At 33.6% G+C, this 6,035-nt stretch overlaps 1 protein-coding gene across 1 annotated transcript in view; it reads right to left on the minus strand.

The window, feature by feature from the left end:
* Window positions 1-3,582, minus strand: part of LOC106470757 (sodium/potassium/calcium exchanger Nckx30C-like) — a gene marked incomplete at its 3' end in the record, with an annotated part of 11,481 nt that extends 7,899 nt beyond the window's left edge. Inside the window, exon 1 of the mRNA XM_013931325.2 lies at window positions 3,471-3,582. The remainder of the gene's footprint in view (window positions 1-3,470) is intronic.
* Window positions 3,583-6,035: the final 2,453 nt, after the last annotated feature.

Below are 6,035 nucleotides of genomic sequence, written 5' to 3' on the forward strand. Positions count from 1 at the left end.
AGTTCTTGTCAACTGAAGATGTGTTTGTTGTGTTGACTAGTTCAGTGATATAAGTTCTTGTCAACTGAAGATGTGTTTGTAGTGTTGACTAGTTCAGTGATATCAGTTCTTGTCAACTGAAGATGTGTTTGTAGTGTTAATCTTTTATCCGCCGAGACCTCGAGAGATAAGTAGTTCTAATGTCAAGTTTGTAAATAATGTCCTATCTACTGTGACATCTATAGTGAATTAATTAAACGTTTATTTCTCTTTAAGATGAATTTTAGCTAATAATTAAGGATTTGTTTTCAGGAATACCAGTAGAAATCTTACAAACTATAACAACTACAGAAACTACCCACTATCATCGCGCCAAACCCTAGCTATCTTTTAGGCCAGACTAAAGTATCGAATTGAAAAATAAATTCAGTCCAAAACACTCTAATTAGCAGTAAAAAAAGAAAGACAGTAACAAAATGTACTCCAAAGCAATGCCGAACAATACGTTTACTATAACATTATATTTAAAGCTTTTAACGTGCATTTTTACAGATTATTTAACTTGTGTTTTTCATAATAAGGTAATTGTATTTACTCTACTTTAAATATTGCACTTAAAAGGTTACAGGGGGGATATGCCAAGTAACTGCAGAAATTATACAGGAACTGTCACATTTGAGACTTATTACAAAATAAATAACCACGTTTTTATAACTAGTTTTACACAGTGAAGTGCTGATTTTTCTGTATAAAACAAAACACTAAATTTTCATTAATTAATGCAAAATTACTTTGAAATTTCAGGTAATTCCAGAGACTTTAGAATTGTTACACTTGCGTCTTATTGTAGAAAAATTAATACTTTTTATTATCTGTTTCCTACAGTCCAGAATTTCTATATAAGAAATATTAAATTATTATTAATTATTGTAATATTACTTTGAAATGTCACATAATTATGAGACCTTAAAGGTATTTTGACGAATAAGTATTATTGTAGAAAAATTTATATTATTTTTTATCATATGTTTCCTACCGTCAATAGTTGGTTTTCTAAATGAAAACCATTAAATTATTACTAATTATTGTACTTTTACTTTGAAATGTCATGTAATCCTGAGACCTTAAAGTACTGTTACGAGTGAGTTTTATATGAAAATGATTAAAAACGTTTTTTTTTATTTGTTTATTTCAGTCAAGCTTTAAAATTATATATAAAACATTTAATTCTCATTAATGCAATAATAAGTGTAACATATAAGTTTTCCTAAAACCCTCACAAAACATTTTAAACTCCTTTACTGTAGACGAGTTTAACTGGGCCTTCAACCTGATGTCTGTTAGTTTTCTTGGGTCGGGTGTGGACAGTGGTTAGCGTGCCTGGACTATCAATTCGAGGATTCATGACTTGAGTCCCGTTGCCGCAAAATCGCGCTCTGAAGTTTGGGGCCTTGGGTGAGCTATAATAATAACTGTTGTTATTGAATTTGAATTTCGCGCAAAGCTGCCCGAGGGCTATCTGTGCTAGTCGTTCATGTTTTAAAGTGATAGTCTAGAGTGAAGGCAATTGTTCAACACTACCAACTCGTGAGCTATTCTAATCGAATAGTTGGATGTGCCTATCCCTGCTATATACAAACCCACAGTCCCAAAGTGAGAAGCACGATGTTTTTTATTTTTGTAGTATCAGAATGTGAACAATGGATCCTCAAATCCACAGTCCTATACGCTAACCACTGAGTCACAGTGGGCTTAAGAGTGGCGGCCAAATCCCACAAATCGGTTACAAAATAGCCCAAGCGTTGACCGTGTGTAATATTGACCAGTAACCTTCCCTCTAGTTTATTAGTTCCAAACTTAAAGAAAGTCCTTGAATATATTGTTCTTGTTTTTAATTGCATCAAAGAACTTGATATATGGTCCTTGTATTTAACAATAGGAATCCGATCCTCATGAATGACGTTCTTCTTCTTATTGGCGATGAAGCTTTTCAATTAGATATAATCTATACCAACGTCGTCTAGTTTTTAAACATTGACATTTTCTATCAGGTATTATATAAGATGTCGTTTGGCTGTTTAGCTCGTGTATTATATAAGATGTCGTTTAACTGGCTGTTTAGCTCGTAGTTAAACGACAGTTTATATAATACATGGACCAAACAGCCAGTTAAACGACATCTTATATAATACACGAGCTAAACAGCCTCTTGAACGACACCGTATGTGATACGCGGATTAAATAACCAGTTAAACGACAGTGTATATAATACATGGACTAAACAGCCATTTAAACGACAGTGTATATAATACATGGACCAAATAGCCACTTGAACGCTACCTCAATAATACAGACTAAACAGCCAGCTGAACGACGCCTTATGTGATACGCGGATTAAATAGCCAGTTAAACGACACCTTATGTAATACGCGGATTAAATAGCCAGTTAAACGACACCTTATGTAATACGCGGTGTATTTGATAACTTTGCTTCTTTTTCACAACATGTATATGGTAACAAAATTGTAATAACATCTAAAACTTTAAATGTGATGACTGTTTAATTTTATACATGAAGTTTTGGGCTACTTGTAGTGATTTCACTGAGCAGAAAAAAAAGAAAAGAATAAGCAGTAAATATTATTTGAATTTTCTCCAAGTTCTAAAACTTGGGAGTAAGAACGAAATGTTTTGGATAATGTTAATTAAATTGCAAACCTTTTAGATGTTATTCAGTGATGTTAAACACATTACTCGTCAATGTCACTCTAAACAGAAAAACTAGAATTGAAAACATTGAACCTCACATTTTTTTATATTACCACTTAGTTTGAGAACCTGTTCCTGCACGCAACTAATGAACTAGGATAGACTTAAAGAAAGGTTTGTATTTAATACATTTACAGCTGGTAAAATAGCTTGATAATCATTTCTTTTTACATAGCTAATGGTCAGCACATGCATCTGTAAGCTTATTTAACAATAGGAGCCTCTGGCTTATTATTATTACATGGTATGTGTAATTTTTCGTGTTCAAAATATCTATGACTTTTCACTTTTTTTTTTACACATAATTTGTTGTTTAGTTGAAGCTTATAATGTGTGGTGTTATTACTCTCTTACATTACATTCGTACTTAAGACCACAGGACACCAAGAGGCAAGACGTTTAGAGTTTTAATCCGTTGGATCGTTTGTAATAACTGTTTTGACTTGTGACTAAACAGTTAGCTAAGTTGATTGCAAAAACAATGTTGTTTTGTGTTAGTGTTCTATGTTTTTCTAACTCTACGCTGATTTCGAACTTTTTTTTTAACGCGCAGGATTTTGCGCACTGGTCAGTACCTAAATACGCATTGAATGGAGCAAGTTAAGCACTAACCCCTTCTCTACCTCAGCACCCAAGTAATATGAAACCGGGAGTGGGACAAAACAACTGGATCGCTCACTAGCCGTCTATATCTAACTGATTATATGCTAAAGTTCCCTTACCAGTTATATCTTCATCTTGTACATCTGGAGACGGCTGAACATTATCAGACAATATCTTAATTCAAACAAGAATGTCGAGAATTAGAGCTTTCGGCCTCGGCTTGTCTCTCAACTGTTCCCTGAGCTTCTCTGCAATAGTGGTGAGAAAATTTTAGTTATCGCTGAATGGAGCGCCCTCTAGCGTAAGCACAGTGTCAGTTCCGACTGCAAACTAATCGATAATTTCGCCAGAGCGAAAAGTCTATCGCCTAATGTTCAGAGAAAAGGCGTAGTAAAAGAAAAGCGGCCTGGGAAGTCTTTATAGCTCTTTTAATGTATTTCATGTTTATATGTTATACAAAAGCACGATTTTTTAATTAAGAAAGGTGAATTACTAGTTAAATGGAAACAATCATTTTGAACCTTTTTGAACTCTAAATATAAGGATTAACAATACAAAACATGCGGTTATAGTTGAGGAGTTGATGCCTCGTTTGAGGGAAAAGCAAGAACATTTTGGGCACGCTGCAACCGTGTCTATACTATTGATTTAGAATGTCGCCTGAGAAGTAGGGCTGAAGTGAGTCAAAAAACACATTTGAGGAAAATGTGTTTGGACTATAAGCGTAGCAATTACCTTGTGATTTTTTATTCAATATTTCAAAAAAACAAAAAACAAATGTAGTCTTTTATTTTGTTCTTCTATATTTTAGCAACATATTTTCTTTTTTCTTTTGCAAAGCTTCCAGAAAATTCTTTTTGTTCTATCTACTCCCTGAGATGGAAGAACATTCAGTCAGGTCCGTCTGTTTGTGCGTGCACCACTGGAGGAAAACAAAAACTAATTAACATTGATGTTTAGGTCAGGCTGGGTAAGTGATGTTGCTAGAAATGTATAGTTAATTAAAGTTAAGATAAAGTCACATTATTACTGTAAATTAGGGCTAAAATCTGTTGGTGCACTTTTGAATTGTGTGGCTTGTATTTTTTCTCAGAGACATGAAATGCTCAAAACACTTTCCTACAGATCATGTTTTTTGACCACATATCATTCTAATTTAAAAGTTATATGTTTATATGGTTTAAAAAGTGTTTTAAACTAAGTATTAACACACTCAGTGTTTTTTTTTAATTGATAAATAACCAAAATCAATTTAAACACAGCGAGTTGAAAAAAGTTCGACAGAACAATTCCAGCAATCCAATCAAACTTTCTACCTTTAATTAGTGAGAAATGCGTGGAATTAACATTCTTAGAATTGCACTCATTAAAACGTAATCAAACTATCTGGTGACTAGATACTTCGTATGTTACCGTGATTTATATGGTGACGTTTCTGAGAAGAGCGTCTGTGGGATTTAGTTTTGGATGAAGATCTGAGACACTAAATTTTAAAAATCGGCTCCATAGGTAGAAACCTAATACTAATTTCACAAGTAATTAGAATTCCAAACTAATAAAAGTAATTTGCTTTCTAAGTTTATAATAAAGCTTTCACCAAAGATCTACGATACTGCATGGAACAAACTATTTATGTTTATGTGTTCTGTGTGTAAAATATATATGTTCTTTCTGTAATGTTACTTTCATTGGTTACAATGTTTACTATATCTATAAGTATTGTTTTTAATATTTCATTATTCTATTTTTATTATTTTGCATTTTAGCTTAGTATATTAATTTAGAAATAACCTAAATCTCCTAAGCGGGTCGAAGCTCGTGAGATATTACGGTCGAAAATATCGATACCCATATGATGAAACAAAGTATTCTATTCTCTAAAAGTAAAAATGTCAGGAAGGTATAACTAATGTTTTATTCTTATCAGTAGTTTAGTTTTTATTCTGATCTAAGTAGGCACTTTTTGGAGGCGGCAAATTTGTTGCCAACAGCAGTTGTTTAACCCTTTTGATGGTATAATCGCGATTGTAGAATTAGTACTATTAGGTGCGAAAATCGCAGTTCTGTCACTAGCGCCAATTTTTCCCCCCTTCTATAGACCAAATCACTGGTAGACCAATGACCATTTAGAAAGGCGGCAAACAAAGGTGTACCTGTTTGATTGCAAATATACTGTATTTAATTAGATTTGTAATAAAGTTATTGCATTACGTATTGTGTTTAATTCAGCACGTGAGTTCTGAGGGGCGGCACTGTGAGTTCTCGTGCCGAGTGGCATTTGTTTAATTTAGCACGTAAGTTCTGAGGGGCGACACTGTGCGATCTTGTCTCTAGTGGCATTTGTTTAATTCAGCACGCAAATTCTGAGGGGCGGCACAGTGAGATCTCTCGTCCATCGTGGCATTTGTCCTTCGCTACACAAGTGGTTTGTATTATTTACCACCGAGAGTTAGAAAGAAGACTGATTTATCAACTGGTGTGTATTATTTACCATTGAAAGTTAGAAAGAAGACTGATTTATCAACTGGTGTGTATTATTTACCATTGAAAGTTAGAAAGAAGACTGATTTATCAACTGGTGTGTATTATTTACCACTGAGAGTTAGAAAGAAGACTGATTTATCAACTGGTGTGTATTATTTACCGCTGAGAGTTAGAAAGAAGACCGATTTATCAACTGGTGT

This window comes from Limulus polyphemus, unplaced genomic scaffold (assembly GCF_000517525.1).
Source record: "Limulus polyphemus unplaced genomic scaffold, Limulus_polyphemus-2.1.2 Scaffold4203, whole genome shotgun sequence".
Classification (NCBI taxonomy): domain Eukaryota; kingdom Metazoa; phylum Arthropoda; class Merostomata; order Xiphosura; family Limulidae; genus Limulus; species Limulus polyphemus.